This window comes from Rutilus rutilus (genome assembly GCF_951802725.1).
Source record: "Rutilus rutilus genome assembly, chromosome: 15".
In the NCBI taxonomy this organism is placed as follows: domain Eukaryota; kingdom Metazoa; phylum Chordata; class Actinopteri; order Cypriniformes; family Leuciscidae; genus Rutilus; species Rutilus rutilus.
This window is the reverse complement of record NC_140220.1, coordinates 15,657,308-15,675,629: the sequence shown is the minus strand read 5'-3', so window position 1 is coordinate 15,675,629 and position 18,322 is coordinate 15,657,308. Positions and strand designations below refer to the sequence as shown.

General features: G+C 38.0%; 1 protein-coding gene across 4 annotated transcripts in view; it reads left to right on the top strand.

Moving 5' to 3' along the window:
* The first annotated feature begins 16,893 nt into the window (after positions 1 to 16,893).
* LOC311304723 (RAC-alpha serine/threonine-protein kinase) overlaps positions 16,894 to 18,322 on the top strand; it is a 66,699-nt gene continuing 65,270 nt past the window's right edge. For 3 of the 4 annotated variants that reach the window (XM_084431934.1, XM_084431933.1, XM_084431931.1), the window contains exon 1: positions 16,894 to 16,988. The gene's annotated coding sequence lies outside the window, so the exon portion shown is untranslated. Of the gene's footprint in view, positions 17,047 to 18,322 lie in introns of all 4 variants that reach the window. The other variant, XM_084431932.1, reaches the window with a different exon arrangement.

Here is an 18,322-nt window from a genome sequence, read left to right as displayed (position 1 = left end):
AATTTTCTTTTTGGATGCTTTTGAGACTCTTAAGATGCTTGAAATTGGATGAAACTCGACAGACACATCACATTTATTAGCCAGTAGACATGTGCAAAGTTTCAGAAACGGGCGTGGTGAGGGGCTCAGTAGCGCCACCTTTAGTCATAAGTGGGGGGGTTAGTTTTATCAACAGCAACAAAACTTGGTATGTGTATTGTTCTCATCAAGACGGACAACTTTCTAATTGACATTAACTACCTCCGACCAACAGGAAGAGAGATATTTTGGTTTGAATGTGGATTTTCTGAAGAATTTTCTCTCCCTCTCTCTGTGTCTCTGTGTGTGAGAGGGATGGGGGGAATTTGACTATTGCTTTTATATTGTTAATCAAGGTTTCAGGGGCTTTTGGGGTCCTTAACGTGCTCAAAAACTCTTGAAACTTTGCACACACGTCAGAACCCCCTGCCATCAGGGACAGGCTGAAGCTGGTACCCGGGCGTGGCAGGGGGGCTCAACAGCGCCCCCTTGAACGGGGTCCCAAAACTTGGTCCATAGATCAAACACGCTTGCATGAATTAATATGAAACTCGGTACACATATAGATCTCATCGGGCCGAACAACTTTCCCCCGGTCAAGTTTTACGCCAGCCCAACAGGAAGTCGGCTATTATTGGTTGTTTGGAAAACGCTTCCTGTGGAATGCGGAGTACTTCTCCTAGAAAATTCACCGTGTCCCCTCCAAACTCGGTGTGCATGTAGTCAAGACTTTGAGGATGCTAAATTGCGGACGGATTTTTGATATCTCGAACGGTTTGGCTGTGGCGAGGAATCGAATTTATGGCGAGAAAAGAGAAACACGGAAGTGGAATAACTTCTGCATACATTAACTGATCTTGATGAAACTTCAGCAGTGTGTTCGTGGTAAGAGGCCGATCAGATGGATGTAGCTATTGTGAGTCAAAGTTATAGCGCCACCAACTGGCAGCAGGAAGTGTGTCACTTTCAACATGCTTTAGACAAAAGTGGGGGGGTTAGTTTTAACTACAGTAAAGAAAAAATAGTTTGTATATTGTTCTCATCAAGCCGGACAACTTTCTAATTTACATTCAATAGCTCTGGCCATCAAGAAGTCAGATATTTTGGTCTGAATGTGGATTTTTTTGCAAAATCAGCCTCTGAATTTTTAGCCACTCCTCTTAAACTATTTATTTTATTCGTACCAAACTTTTTCAACATGATGAAACTACATTAAATATGCTAAATTATGAATGGATAATAAATATCTCAAACGGTTTTGCTATGGCGAGGGATTAAAGTAAAAATCTTCTAAAAATGTAATTATATACCATTTATTTCTATATAAAAGTATACAAATATCACAACTAAACCCATTTTATTCTGTTTTTGCAATTCAAGAAGAATGAAAAAGTTAAAAACAGGCTATTTAGTGCTATTTGGTTCAACAAAAAAGCAAACATAGGGCTATACTGCCCTCTTGTGTCCAAAAGGACATCAAAATAGTATATAAAACTTTTTACCAGGTAGGCCAATATTGTATTTAAATATACATTTATTAGGTATGTGTCTGAGGATATTTTCCCACCGGTTAATCGACGTGTGACACGAGTGGGTGCTTTTAAATCGCTAATATAATAGTGAAAGAAAAATAATGATAATGTTGCACACACAAATCACACACATGTGGGAAAGAATGATGCTTTTAAACAACACTAAACCGCCATTAGGTGTCGCCAGGCATCCATCTTAATAAGCGAGTCATTGATTCATTCGTTCAAACGATTCGTTCGAATGAGTCGATCATGATTAAGACAGATGTTTATGGATTGATCATTCAATCTTTGAGTCAACCGATTCGTTAAAAATGCTGAATCGTTCAGTTATGAGAAAACACGTGATGCGTGATGGTTCTGCCGGGATCTTTGTTTAACTATTTTCGCTGCTGAAACAGAACAAAAACAGTCAACATTGCATCTATAATGTAAGTGACTTAATTGTAACTGTTTATTAACCTGTTGTATGAAATCTAGGGGTGGGAGAAAAAATTGATTCTTAGATGCATCGCGATGCGGACGTGGACGATTCTGAATCGATTCACAAATGTCAAAAAATCGATTCTCTAAAAAAATATTTTTCTAATAACGTAATATTGACGGAAGGCAAAAGGCGGAACTCTAAGCGGACGTGCGTGCAGTCTGTGGCGCGCACATAACAGAGAAGTTTCTTCTGCTCACCAAGGCTGCATTTATTTGATTAAAAATACAAACAAAAACAGTAATATTGTAAAATAGTATTCCAATTTAAAACAGCTGCTTTCTATTTTAATATATTTTAAACTGTTATTTATTCCTGTGATCAAAGCTTAGTTTTCAGCATCATTACTCCAGTCGTCACTGTCACATGATCCTTCAGAAATTATTCTAATATGATGATTGATACTCAAGAAACATTCATTATTATTTTAAATGTCGAAAACAGTTGTGTACAGTCTTTGATGAATAGAAAGTTCAAAAGAACAGCATTTATCTGAAATCTAAAGCTTTTGTAACGTTAAACACTACCGCTCAAAAGTTTGTGGTTAGTAATAATTAAAATTTTATTTTTGGGGGAAAGAAATAAAATAAATCAGTACTTTTATTTATGAAGGATGAGTTAAACTGATCAACAGTTACAGTAAAGACATTTATAATGTTAAAAATATATATATTTGAAATATATGCTGTTCTTTTGAACTTTACATTCATCAAAGCATTTTGAAAAAAAAAAATCTGTACACAACTGTTTTCAACATTGAAAATAATAATGAATATTTATTGAGCATCAATCATCATATTAGTATGATTTCTGAAGGATCATGTGACACTGAAGACTGGAGTAATGATGCTGAAAACTCAACTTTGATCACAGAAATGAATTACTATGTAAAATATTTTAAAATTGAAAACAGCTGTTTTAAATTGGAATAATATTTCACAATATTACTGTTTTTGTTTGTATTTTTAATCAATAAATGCAGCCTTGGTGAGCAGAAGAGACTTCTCCTAAAAACATAAAAAATCTTACTGACCCCAAACTTTTGAACAATAATATATATATATATATATATATACATATATATGTATGTGTGTGTGTGTGTATGTATATATATATATATGTATGTGTGTGTGTGTGTGTGTGTGTATGTATATATATATATATATATATATATATATATATATATATATATATATATATATATATATATATATATATATATATATATATATATATATATATATATATATATATAAATATAGCTGCGAGCAGCGATGGAGGGCCAAAGCCGGCGGTACCGCCACCCCGGTGCCTTTAGGTAACTAAAGGCACCGGGGTTGCGGTGCCACCGGCTTGGGCCCGTAATCGCTGCTCGCAGCTATATTTTATTATTATTTTTTATCAACCTTTCGGGCACTTTTGGGGCCCTTAACGTACTCGAAAACTCTTGAAACTTTGCACACGGGTCAGAACCCGCGGCCATTAGGGCCGGGCTGAAGCTGGGACACGGGCGTGGCAGGGAGGCTCGACAGCGCCCCCTGGAACGGGGTCCGAAAACTTGGTCCATAAATCAAACACGCTTGCATGTAATAATATGAAACTCGGTACACATATAGATCTCATCGGGCCAAACAACTTTCGTACTTCTACTTTTTACGCCAGCCCAACAGGAAGTCGGCTATTATGGGTTGTTTGGAAACGCATGCTGTGGAATTTAATGTACTCCTCCTAGGGAATTCATCCATTCGCCTCCAAACTCAGTCAGCATGAAGTCAAGACATTGAGGATGCTAAATTGCGGACGGATTTTTGATATCTCGAACGGTTTGGCTGTGGCGAGGACACGAATTTATGGCGAATAATGGAAACAGGAAGTGTGTTATAACTTCTGCATACATTAACTGATCTTGATTACACTTCAGCAGTGTGTTCGTTGTAAGAGGCCGATCACATGGATGTGACTATTGTGAGTCAAAGTTATAGCGCCACCAACTGGCAGCAGGAAGTGTGTCCCTTTCAAAATGCTTTGAAATCACCCTCTTATTTTTACCCGATTTGCTTCAAACTTTATGTGTATAATGTAAACACACGGCAGATGTAGACCTGTGAAAGGATTTTTGATATCTTTAATACTGTTGCCATGGCAACGCTTCAAACTTTAATATTCTTTTTTGATGCTTTTGAGACTCTTAACATACTTGAAATTGGATGAAACTCGACAGACACATCACATTTATTAGCCAGTAGACATGTGCAAAGTTTCAGAAACGGGCGTGGTGAGGGGCTCAGTAGCGCCACCTTTAGTCATAAGTGGGGGGGTTAGTTTTATCAACAGCAACAAAACTTGGTATGTGTATTGTTCTCATCAAGACGGACAACTTTCTAATTTACATGAACTATCTCTGACCAACAGGAAGAGAGATATTTTGGTTTGAATGTGGATTTTCTGAAGAATTTTCTCTCCCTCTCTCTGTGTCTCTGTGTGTGTGAGGGGAGGGGGGGATTTGACTATTGCTTTTATATTGTTAATCAAGGTTTCAGGGGCTTTTGGGGTCCTTAACGTGCTCAAAAACTCTTGTAACTTTGCACACAAGTCAGAACCCCCTGCCATCAGGGACGGGCTGAAGCTGGGACCTGGGCGTGGCAGGGGGGCTCAACAGCGCCCCCTTGAACGGGGGTCCCAAAACTTGGTCCATAGATCAAACACGCTTGCATTAATTAATATGAAACTCGGTACACATATAGATCTCATCGGGCCGAACAACTTTCCCCTGGTCAAGTTTTACGCCAGCCCAACAGGAAGTCGGCTATTATGGGTTGTTTGGAAAACGCTTGCTGTGGAATGCGAAGTACTCCTCCTAGAGAATTCATCCAATCCCCACCAAACTCGGTGTGCATGAAGTCAAGACATTGAGGATTCTAAATTGCGGACGGATTTTTGATATCTCGAACGGTTTGGCCGTGGCGAGGAAACTAATTTATGGCGAGAAAAGAGAAACACGAAGTGGTATAACTTCTGCATACATTAACTGATCTTGATGAAACTTCACCAGTGTGTTTGTGGTAAGAGGCCGATCAGATGGATGTAACTATTGTGAGTCAAAGTTATAGCGCCACCAACTGGCAGCAGGAAGTGTGTCACTTTCAAAATGCTTTTGACAAAAGTGGGGGGGTTAGTTTTACCCACAGTTACAAAAATCAGTACGTACATTGGTCTCATCGAGCCGGACAACTTTCTAATATACAGTTATTAGCTTCGACCAATAGGAAGTCAGATATTTTGGTTTGAATGTGGATTTATTTGCAAATTCAGCCTCTGCTTTTTACCCACTCCTGCTAAGTGTTTTTTTTTTTATTCACACCAAACTTTTTTTACACGATGAAAATACATTAAAGATGCTAAATTGTGAATGGATATTAAATATTTCGAACGGTTTTGACATGGCGAGGGATTAAAATAATGTCAAAAAAGGAATCAGAAAACATCTCATATCTTCTTAAAATTTAATTATACACCATTTATTTTTATATAAAATTATACAAATATCAGAACTAAACCGAAACAGAACTAGTTTTGGGTTTATTCAGTTTTTTTCAATTCAAGAATTATGTACAAGTTTAAAATCAGCCAGAATGCGCTATTTAGTAAAAAAAAAGTCATACATAGGGCTATACTGCCCTCTTGTGTTCAAAATCAGGTAGGCCCATTGTATATTGTATTGATATATAAATATATTAGCGATGTGACTGAGAATTTTTTCCCACTGGTTAATCGATATGTGACACCGCGGTGGGGGCTTTTAAATCGCTAACTTAAAGGGATACTCCACTTTAAATTGAAAATTCTGTCATCATATACTCACCCTCATGTTGTTTCAATCCTTTATGAATTTCTTTCTTCTGCTGAACAGAAAGGAAGATATTTAGAAGAATGTCAGTAACCGGACAATATCTGGTCTCATTGACTTCCATAGTATACTTTTTACCTACTATGGAAGTCAATGGGATCAGAAACTGTCTGGTTACTGACATTCTTCTAAATATCTTCCTTTCTGTTCAGCAGAAGAAAGAAAATTCATACAGGATTAAAACAACATGAGGGTGAGTATATGATGACAGAATTTTCATTTTAAAGTGGCGTATCCCTTTAAAAGCGAAAGTGAAATACGGTCGTCCAGTAGGAATGAACTAAAAAACATTCACTCTGTTCTGCTCGTTCCTCGCTGTAGACGCGTTATTGCCCATGCAGCCGTGAGCATTTTAGTTTCATTTAAAAAATAGCGCCATTTCGGGGGTGGGATTGCTTGAATGTTTTTTTACAAAAGCACAATGTTGTGTTTTATTGCGAGTGTACATAAATATAAGTAAACACATTGCAGTTTAAATGATGTCCTGTATGAACAAACCGACGGAGTAGCCTATGTTTTTATGTTTCCACTGTTCGATCGCGCCCACGCCTCACACACACACACACACTGTGCATTCCAGCATTGCAATCTTGACATCGCAGCCGGTTCATTACAGCCGTAATAAAATATAATAATAAATATAAATAGTCAACCTATTTGCAGCAAATGATAGTAGATTTTAGATCAATATATTTGTTTTAATTACAATTTTAATTAACACTAACTTTATTCTCATCTGAATTATAAATAATTTATTTCTGTATAAAATAATACTACCATTAAAAAATACATTTGATTGTCTTTTTTAATCAATGGAGAATGTGTGACTTAAAAATAAACAGATTAGTGCTCGGTTTGAGGACAAGAAATGAAAACCAATGCAATATGATGAATGTCCAAAAACGTTCGCTCTTCTCTGCCCATTCCTCGCCTCGCCATATATATATATATATATATATATATATATATATTTATTTATTTTTTGTTACATATATATAATGTATATATATATATATATATATTATTTTTTTTTTGTTACATTTATATATATATATATATATATATATATATATATATATATATATATATATATATATAAATATAGCTGCGAGCAGCGATGGAGGGCCCAAGCCGGTGACACCGCCACCCCGGTGGCTTTAGTGTAACTAAAGGCACCAGGGTGGCGGTGCCACCGGCTTGGGCCCGCCATCGCTGCTCGCAGCTATATTTAGTAATGTAATTCTATTTAACACTCGTCTCATTCGTGGAGGTTGAAAAACAAGTTCTTTGTGACATCCAAGATTTATTGTATTAAAATTTAAATGCAAAAGAAAAGGCATGAGAGTCGGCTGTCTTTGTCAATTTTAAGTTTTAATTTAAAATGTTTGCGATTTTAATATAACTACACAGCTAAATATTTTACCACTTGCTTATAAATCTATATAGAAGTAGTGCATTGAATAATACGTTGTTTAAATTGTGCTTAAAAGTGAATTACGTCTATTAAAGAGTATGTGTGTACAAAGCGAATCGCAATGCTGACAAACTTAAAAAAAAAAAAAAAAGTAGCTGATAACTTCTGGATTTGAAATAAACAGAGAGAGTTTGTGGTAAAGCCGTGGATCAGTTACGCACTGCAAACGCAGCATATGTGAAAGCACTATAGCACATGCTGTTCCTGCACCGCATACACACGGAGTGTGTGTGAAACGGGCGTCATACTTAACTTTGTTTGTTGTCGTTTATGCTAACTCACTGCAGCTGCATCTTCTAAATAATGCCGCGAGTGGGGCTTGAGGAAGTGACGTCGCCTGCGTCTGCGCAGTGAGACCTGATGCAGCCCCTGAAGTGAGACAAGGTAAACAGAAATACTGCAAAATAATAATAATAATAATAATAATAATAATGCGACTAAACGAAAAGAAATAATGTCCTAACATTTCGTCTCGTTTTGGTCAACGAAAATGAACAGACATTTTAGCATAGTTTTTATTTTGTTAACCACATTTAATCTCGTTTTTATTCGTCAACAATATTGCATTATACATTTAATTATAGTTATAATCACATGAGCAGCATTTACATTGCGTCTTGTCTCGTTTTCGTCACGTGGTTCGTTGACGACGATATTTAGTCAATTTTTGTAGACGAAAGAAACACTAGTATTGGTTTTGACTGAAAACACAATGTGATTCATAATTCCTTCCAATAAACCACCTTATCTTTCTATAGAAAAATAGTATGTTCAACAATATGAATTGGAAATGCTGGAGAGATTAATTGATTAAGTTGAACAAAGTTCATGAATCAAACAACTCAGCTGATCAGAGTTCGTGAATCAAATGATTCAGTTTAAAGAGTTGTTCAAACTTCTCTCGTTCAGTTAAAGTACAAAAAAACAAAGTCTCTCCATTTCAGAAGTAAAAAAAAATAAAAAAAATAAATAAATCAAAGTCCTTTGAGTCCAAAAAAACAAAAGAAAATTGTAATTATCCTACCAGTTGATGGTTTCAAATTACAGTTCAAAGGGGAAACAGGTCCATGGGCACTGGTCAGCATTTGTGCATATGTAATTGCATCCACTAGGCAGACGATTCACCTTCACGGGATTATTTATGGCACAAAACAGGATACACTTGCCGATCACGTTCACATAGAAAAAAATACAGAACAAGAAAACGCAGCCTTGGAAAACGTACAATAATTAATTTCTGACTCAACATTTCAGTAACAAATGACATGCGCAGCTCAAATGACACATTAATCCAACTTTACGGAAGTTATTTAACACATCGACACTCATTAATCACTCTTTGTCTCAACTCATGATACAAAGATCATTGTTACACGCGGTAGCTTTAGCCCACGGCTAACTAGTTCAGCTTGCGCTGTGACTGCGGCCTAACGTTACACAACTCAGCTCATATCAAATAATTTCTGAAATTGACATATCTGGCATAAGATAACATATGATAAAAAAAAGTCACTCACCAAAACGAGATTGCATCACATATTCAATTAAAGAAGATTATTCAATAAAGATTATCACACTGGGATCCACTAAATCTTTACTCCGATTTCCACTTCGCCTTTCTCTGACAACAACACTCTAGTTGATGCATCCAAAGTTTCCGATAGATTATGATGATCATTTAGTACAAGGAGTTTCTGGATAAATGTTCCGTGCTGCTGTCTCATCTGATCTGTTCTCTCATCATGCTGGCAGCGCCAGCGCGAACAGTAGGCGGGCCTTATGAATATGCCGCTACTGTTGGCTCTCAGGGGTGTCAGTCACTGCAGCACAATCAATCAGTGATTGGATGAATCGCGTGTTATCGCCCAGTGCCAGTGGTGTGGCAACCAGTGCATCAAGTAAAGACAAAAGAAATAAGAAATAAGAAATATTTCTGTGTCTAGAGTTCCTAATGTGCTGTACTCTCAACTTTTGTATAGTAGTACTAGTCATAATTTTTTACACCAGGCATGAATAAAAGGAATGTTTTTTATTTCCTGTTTCGAAAACCACTGGAAAACAACGGACTGTAATGTATAGAGGAATGAAAATATGGAATCATTTACCATTGATATCACATTTTTACAAAGAAAAATTAGTTTTAAAAAAACATTTAAAGGAACATTTAATGGCAAAATATATAGTAAATTGTTGATTTTGATATTTGGAATGAATGTTGCGTTAATATGTTTCAGTGACTTTTATTGTTGTTGATTAAATGTAGTTTTGTATGTTTTACTTGTTGGGACCCCAGGAAGAGTAGCCTATGCCTAGGTAGTGGCTAATGGGGATCCAAATAAACAAATAAACTTAGATCATTGATGGAAAATACCATTTACAGCCAATACAGGCAATTTACTGAGGAAAGTTTTTTTTGACAGTTATAGCACCACATCTTGCCTGATCTCCATCACTTTTATTAAGTGTCCTCAAAGTGTGCCCATGCATGTCTGTCAAATTTGTTGTAAATATCTCATTTTGTTTTGAAGTTTAGACACTTCTGTTTATGAGAGAATAAAAATGATCCATGGGTGACAATGATTTAAATTTTTTATTTGTTTATTTATTTTTGTCAGTTCCTATCAGAATTTTAACATTTTGGCGTTATTGTTTAGCTATTTACTTATGTTTTCAAATTTCCTTTGTTTTTTTGTTGTTGTCTCGGCTTTGAAGATAACCACAATTTTTTAAAGCTCTAAATGACACTTACAAAAACCATAAGGCGAAACCTGGCATGTTTGGTATTGTTGGACTCAGCAAGGATTCAGGAGTCTTAGGAGGTCACTCCTGTGAAAAAACACTGGCTTGAAATTTCTAAGGCTCCTTCAAGGCATTGTGCCAATGACGTATACTGAGTTTTTTGAGATACACCAATGTTCTCATAGACTATCATGGCACCCTGGACAAAGACACTGCGTGCCAATTTTCAGTAGACTAACGGTTGGGTGCGCTTATAGCTATTTTCATGATTTTTTCACTGTTATAGCGCCACCAAGTGGCCAATTGTGACGATTTTTTTCATGTCAACTCAGATTGAGCTTATGAACATGTGTCCCAAGTTTAGCGAAAATATCTCTTTCCGCTCACAAGTTATAACCATTTTATAGCGCCACCAAGTGGCCAATTGTCATGATTTTTTTCACGTGACCTCAGAATGAGCTCATGAACATGTGTCCCAAGTTTTGCGAAAATATCTCTTTCCGTTCACAAGTTATAACAGTTTTATAGTGCCACCAAGTGGCCAATTGTTGCGATTTTTTTCAAGTGATCTCAGATTGAGCTCAGGAAGATGTGTCCCAAGTTTAACAAAAAAATCTCTTTCCGTTCACAATTTATAACCGTTTTAGTAAAAGTGGCCCTGGTGCCATCAAAGATTTTGGTTCCCCTTATCAACCGTTAATAGAAATTTTGAATTTTTTGGATGATTATTGATTGTCAGACTCCAGAGAATATTCTTGCAGTGGTTTGGTTCCGATCGGGCCAAAAACCTCGGAGAAGTTTGCAAAAATAAGTTTTTCAAAAAAATGCAATTTACTCGAAATTGGCGCCGCGAGCAAATTGGAGATAGCCATTTTGTCCGCCTTGGGCCAAGGATTCCAACGATATAAGACACTTGATCCTGGGACCAACGGTCTAAGAGTTATGAGCGATTTTGAACTTTTGCTTGCTGTAGCGCCACCTATGGGCCAATCGGGGTCATACTCTGATAGGTTGTCCCCAAATTGAGGCCTACCATCTGGCCAGGTTTCACGTCTCTAGGCCTTACGGTTTGGCCTGCACGATGCGTTTTACGAATCCTTACAATTACAATAGGGTTTCAGCATTTCATGCTTGAACCCCTAATAATAAAAATCAGCACAATTACAATAGGGTTTCAGCACTTCGTGCTTGAACCCCTAAAAATCGGCACAATTACAATAGGGTTTCAGCACTTCGTGCTTGAACCCCTAATAATTAAAGCTGCAAGCAGCATTTATCGGGGTTCAAGCATTTAAGGCCTTTAAGCACATAAGCATTTAAGACATTAAGTTTTATTTAGGAAGCGTTTAACCACTGAAATAATAGATGGAAAAGTCAATTTACAGCCAATACAGGCAATTTACCATAGGAAATATATATGGTTTTCAAAGCTTTTTAACAGTTATAGCGCCACCTATGGTCCGATCTACATGAAATTTTGCATGCTTGTTTAGAATATTACGGCACATATGCTCACCAATTCTCGTGAAGTTCTGAGTTTTCGTTTACGATTTATAGGCTTTTGAATGCATTTTGCCACACCCATTTTCTTTATGACCCAATTATACCCATGCAAAAAATGCAAAAGTTCAGGAGGATTATTTATAAAGCAATCTTTAGTGGCAGAAGTGATAGTTCCACCATATTTATAACAGAGTCGGCTTTGCAGCCTTGGCTAAATTAAGTATACATGAGATTAAATAATGATCTGAGATGTCATCGCTCTGCTGCAGAGTTTCAACGACATCAACACTGATTCCATGTGACAATATTAGATCTGAAGTATGATTACGACAATGAGTAGGTCCTGACAGTTTAGAATGTCTGTAAATGCAAATCCCAATGCGTCTTTTTCATTATCTACAAGGATATTAAAATCACCAACAATTAGGACTTTATCTGAAGCCAGTACTAACTCTGATAGAAAATCAGCAAATTCTTTGATAAAATCTGTATGGTGCCCTGGTGGCCTGTATACAGTAGCCAGCACAAATGTCAAATGGGATTTATCACTTATGCTAGATAACATTACAGAAAGCACCATCACTTCAAAAGAATTATATTTGAAACTAGTCTTCTGAGTAATACTGAAGATATTTCTATAAATTAAAGCAATACCTCCCCCTTTTCCTTTTAAACGAGCCTCTTGTTTATAGCAGTAATCTTGCGGGGTGGACTCATTTAAAGTAATGTAATTGTCTGGTTTTACCCAAGTTTCTGTCAAACACAGCACATCTAGGTTATGGTCTGTAATCATTTCATTAACAATAAGTGCTTTTGAAGAAAGGGATTGAATATTCAGCAACCCGAGCTTTATCGTTTGTTCATCTGCATTATATTTGTTTTTTATTTATTGAACAAAAATACAAATTTTACCCTTAAATGGGTTTGGGAGTTTTTTGTATTTCCTAGTTCGGGGAACAGACACAGTCTCTATGTGATGATATCTTGGTGAAAGAGTCTCTATGTGATGGGATTTATCTGACCTCAGTGACGTGAGACAGCTAGCAGACGGTCGGTTTAGCCAGTCTGTCTGCTTCCTGACCTGAACCCGAGATTGTCATGTTTGAGCTCTAAGACTATGTGCCATATTACTAGAGAGAAGAGCAACACCATCCCAGGAGTGATGAATACCATCTCTTTTCAACAGGTCAGGGGCCTCATTTATAAAGCTTGCGTACGCACAAAACGGGGCTGAAAACATGCGTACGCCAGTTCCTGCGCAAAAGGTGGGATTTATGAAGAAAAACTTGACGTGAAAATATGCGCACCTACACGCAAACTCTGACCCATGCGTACGCACATTTTGGAGACGGAGCAGTTTGGCGACACCGATGGTGAGTTGGAGTTAAATGTCTTTTTGGTCACTTTTAGAATTTAGAATTAAAATTAAACATAATACAGAAAGATAATACAAATATAATTTCCCTCACCAAGCCTGTCACTTGAAGCAAATATCCATTCCTTCTTATGTCCGCGCCAGCGAGCGCGTTGGGCCGTTTAGTGAAACTGACGCAGTTTAAATAAATAAAATAATGATTTAAACTATGTTTTACTTCTGATATAAACATTTAGATTAAATATGCCATTCAAAGTATGGAGTTAAACACTTAAACATGAAATCATACTGAAAAGTTACAACATTTTTTTATATTCAATTCAATCAATAGAAATATTTGTTGTGGATGCGATTGTTTTTGAACACTTTTCCTGTGGCGTGCTGCGTTTTAATGTTTTAACCACAGAGATAATTGCTTATCATGATAATACCAGATTTTCTGAGAAAATAGTTTCGTGCAAATAATGCCCAAGGCCTATCTGTTTCCATTAAAAATATAAATCAATTAAAAATACAATTTGGCAAGTGGAAAAGATTGAGAAAAACTTTCTCTGAAATGTATTTTACACTATTTGATTTATGTAGGCTATTCAAAAACAAGGCAAGGATAACTAATTGATTTGTATTAATGTAATGTTTCTTGTACCGTTTATATCATTTGCATATGATTATTCATCCACGTGATAACGTTTAAGTTATCACGTGGATGAATAATCATATGCAAATGATATGTAGATGAGGATCTGCATAGTAAAACTAGGCGTTGTAAGCTCCATATATGGTTATTTCGGGTGGAGACGCATGTGCGCACAATCTTCCGCTGACTGGGATTTATAAAGTGAATTCTGCGCAGGTTCTGGCGTACGCACGGTTTTATAAGTCTGAATATTTTTTTGCGTACGCCATTTTTGGCTTTTGTGCGTACGTACACTTTTAGTAAGGTTCCTACGCACAGTTTTATAAATGAGGCCCCAGGTCTGCCCCAAAAGACACTTAGACAGCCAGCAATTGAGTGAGGACAGTCTACTAAGTATCTCATCACTCCTTCGAACAGGAAGGGGGGCAGAGCAAATTACAGTGCCTGACATCTTGCAAGTTCACGCACCTCTTTAATGTTAATTTTAGTGATCTCCGACTGGCGAAGTCGAACATCATTAGTGCCAACGTGAATAATAATCTTAGAGAATTTACGATTAACATTAACCAGCACTTTTAATTTGCTTTGATGTCAGGCGCTCTGGCTCCCGGCAAACATGTGACTATAGTGGCTGGTATCTCTATTTTCACATTCTGTGTAATAGAATTGCCAGTAACTAGGGCACTTTCAACAGGATTCTCAGTGGGTGCTTCACTGAGTCGAGAGAACCTGTTTAATGTTGTTATCGGAACGGAAGAGCGGTGTTTTGTGACTACAGCGTCTCACGGTGACCCAGTTGTCCTGCTACATGGGCTCTACTACAGCCGGAACCGAACAATGTACAGAGTTCACTAAGCTAGTCGCTAGCCCTTGCATTCTTACTATCCTCGATTAAAGTTTGGATGCGTGTCTCTAGTTGGATGCGTGTCTCTGAAATCTTCTCCGTCAGCCTGACTATCTCCCTGCATTTATTGCATGTAAAGCCCTCGGCGCTGACAGAGAAGGCTATATTATACATGCGACATGAAGTGCAAGTTACAATAATAGGAGAAAACATGACTCACCATGTTTGTTGACTGATCCTACTCACCACAGTTGTTTGATGGACTCAAAAAGGCGCGAGCGCACGCAAGAAAAAAAGACGGCAAACACGGATGGCAGATTAACAGACTAGTGCATTTTGCGAGCGATAGTGACTTAGATTAAAGCTAGCGAAGTCAGATCAATGTGACAGACAAAATTAGATAAAATCAGATATCTGGTTGATGAGTAATGACAACAAGACAACAACAACAAGGAATGAGAGTAAATAGAGATTCAAAACGGAAAGCTATACGGACCTTACAGACGCAAACCACGCGGCAGTAATACAGTTGCCTGTAAGACCTTTGTCTTTTACGGAGGCCAGCAGAAGGGAAAGGCAGTCTTCAAGCAGAGGATTGCCCACTGGATAGTGGATAGCCTTTGGCCGCTCAGGCTGCAAGCTCCTTCAGCAAGAAGTGTTGCATCCTCCTTGGTGCTGGCACGTGGCACCTCGCTAACATATATTTGTAGAGCTGCAGACTTAGCAACACCCAAAACGTTCGCTAAGTTCTATAGCCTACGTGTAGAGCCGGTTCCCTCTTGTGTTCTCACCTCAACGGGTAGAAGCAGGCCCATCTCTTGTTGGCTACGTGGCAGAGCGTTTGGCGCCAGGCCTATATCCCGCTGAATCCTTGAGAACTGGGTCTAGGCTGGGTGCCTTATGTGTGACCCTGCGGGGATCCCATATGTAGCTTTTTTTCAAAGTTGCTCCTAAACGTAAGCCCCTGTCTTTCCCTTGGGAGAACCCCTCCCTTAGGAGATTGGTGTCACCTCAGTAATTCCATTTGCAAACAACCCCACAAGGTTAGTACATATGTTATCTCAACATGAATCCTCCAGGGAAGGATGTGGCTTCCGCAGCGTCACTTTTACAATGGAAAGGGCACGCATTCCCAGTGTTATCCCCGTGTTATCGCTTCCCAGTGTTATCCCTGTATTTCCCAGTGTTATCGCTTTCCCAGTGTTATAGTCTCACTGAGTCAGAACAGCAGTGATGGACTTCTCTGTGTAAGCCCTGTCCCATCAGGTAAGAGGGAGTAGGAGGTTTACACAGGGCGCTGGATGGGGTCAGCAGCTGTGGCGCTTTGGTAGGGGATTCCTTTTCGTGGGTCACCAACTTGACGTCGAGAGTGACCAACTGAAAGGGAGTGTCTCGGCTACATATGTAACCGGGTTACATAAAGGTATGAAAAGGATAAAGGTACTTTCCTGCTCATGTTCCCTTCTCATCTCTCCTCCTACTGTCCTGTCCAATAAAGGTGAAAAACCCCAATGGCATGAAATAATAATAAAAAGAGAGCAACCTCTGCAAAACAATAAAGAGATCTTCCATGACTTCTTTTTCTCAGAACTTTCTCATGTCTCAGTTGTGTCTACTTTTGTGTCTAAGGAATTATAGGAGAAACATCTAAGACACTGTTAATACTAAAATGAGACATATATGAGATATATCACGTGTGGGGTTGTGTGAGACAGACAGACAGACATTAGAGACGGTAGTTGTGCCCGAAGGTTGTAGGTCTATGTGCAGCTTTGCATTTGCTTGGCATAAAAACAACAACATCTGAGCAATAAAATGTTCCTTTAATGGAGTCTAGAAAGAGATTGCAGCAAGACAATAAAGATATGTTTTATATTTATTCTAATACATTCTCAGTTTTGGCTCTTTTTCTTTCAAATATTTCTCATGTCTCTCAATTTTTATTTGTCCTAAGGAAATTTAGTAGAAACATCTGAAATGCTGTTGATACTAAAATAAGAGATATATAAGAATCACAATTCTTCATTCTTCACAATCACAGAACAAATAAGTCTCCTGAGCTTAGGAAAAGCAACCACTGAGCAATAATTTTTTTCTTTGATTGTGCCAAATTGAGCGCTCCTAAAAACCGGGGTCACTGATGCCTTTTCCTCCCTTTCTCTTTCTCACTGAGCCACGAGTAAGAGCAGAAATGTTGAATGAAGTGGATGGCCTCAGTGGCCTCTGTCTCTCACTCTTTTGCTTTATTTGTGCCACGTGACCATTTGTGAGGCCATTGAGTTCATATGGAGTGCTGCATTGAGCACAGGCTTGGTCGCCCGCCCACTTTTTTTACCCTCTCTTTTTCTCCCACAGCGTGGCTGCTTTGGGAGGGGCCGTTCTCAGAGACAAGCTGCAGTGGCAGCACCAGACACACATGAGACTTCCCTGGTGCGTGTGGGGTTGTGTGAGACAGACAGACAGACATTAGAGAAGGTAGTTGTGCCCGAGTGTTGTAGGTCTATGTGCATCTTTGCATTTGCTTGGCATCATTGTGAGTAAATGGTTCTTCAGTGTGTATTTTTACCATATGCTTGTGTTCTCTCATAGATTATGTGATTGCATGTCATCTAACATTTTTTTGCTTCTCACATGTGTTGCCATCCCAGGGTTAGTGATGGTATGTTTTGTGCATGCGTGTGTGTTTTGTGTCAGAGGAGTACCTGCATCTCGGAGTAGCTGATCTCTGAGGCAGGGGGAGGGGAAGTTCACATAGGGTTGTTGTTTCAGACGGCTCTGAGGCAGGAGAACGCTGTTCTTTCTCACTGCATTCCAAGCAGCAGGCTGCATAGCTGTGGGGTGCATCAAGGGCAGCAGGTTTTAATAGACAGACCTCAGAAACTACAGTCAAAGCTATTCCCCAGTTGACTTGGCTCGTTCTAATACTATACTGTAACAAACTATTGTGTCTTTTAAAGAGTTAATTTGCAAAACTTAGTCAAAGAATTTGTGTACCCTGAGTCTGATGTAGGAACGTTGTGTATGCAACTATGCATACAGTTGTGTATGCGATTGACTCTGACTCTTTCTGGACCATGTTTACACTCTCTTTTACTGGTTTGAATGTAGTAATGACAGAAACAGAATGATTTTAAACACATTTTGATTAAATATGCCATACTCATTTTAAACACTAAAATTACATCAAATCATTATTCAAAAGTTTAAATATCACATGAATTTAGGCTAAAAATAGCAGCAATAGTAGTGGATGCAGTGTTACAACAGTAATGATTAAACGGGTCCGCTTTGAATTGTGATCAGAATAAAAATAATAATAATTTTTTGCAAAGGGAAAAATATAAATTATGCACACTTGACTCTGATGGCTTAGTAAAAAAGATGGTATACAGACACTGCTGGCTCTCATTCAGAGGTCTAAAAGTCCACTGATCAGTTTGTGTTTCCACATGCAAGTGTGCTGTTGGTTTCATCTGGACCTTCATCGCAATGCATCTTCATCGCAATGACCATTAAATGCAGAAGTATCCCATGTCTGAATGGAAATTATACATATGTAAATTATACACAATGTGTAACTGAATAATAAATAATAAGAGAATGCCAAAAGTGTGCAGAGCTGTAAAGTAGGCGAAGGCCTGGTGTAAACACTGTGGAGATTCATTTCTGTCAGCTGTTTTTTGTTTGTTTGTTTGTCTTTACAGTGTGGTTTTATTTCCTTTTTTTAAACAGACACAATATAAATATATTCAGTAAGAGACACATTTATGAAAAGTGCAAGCACACTTTCAGCTGAAACCGAGGGATAA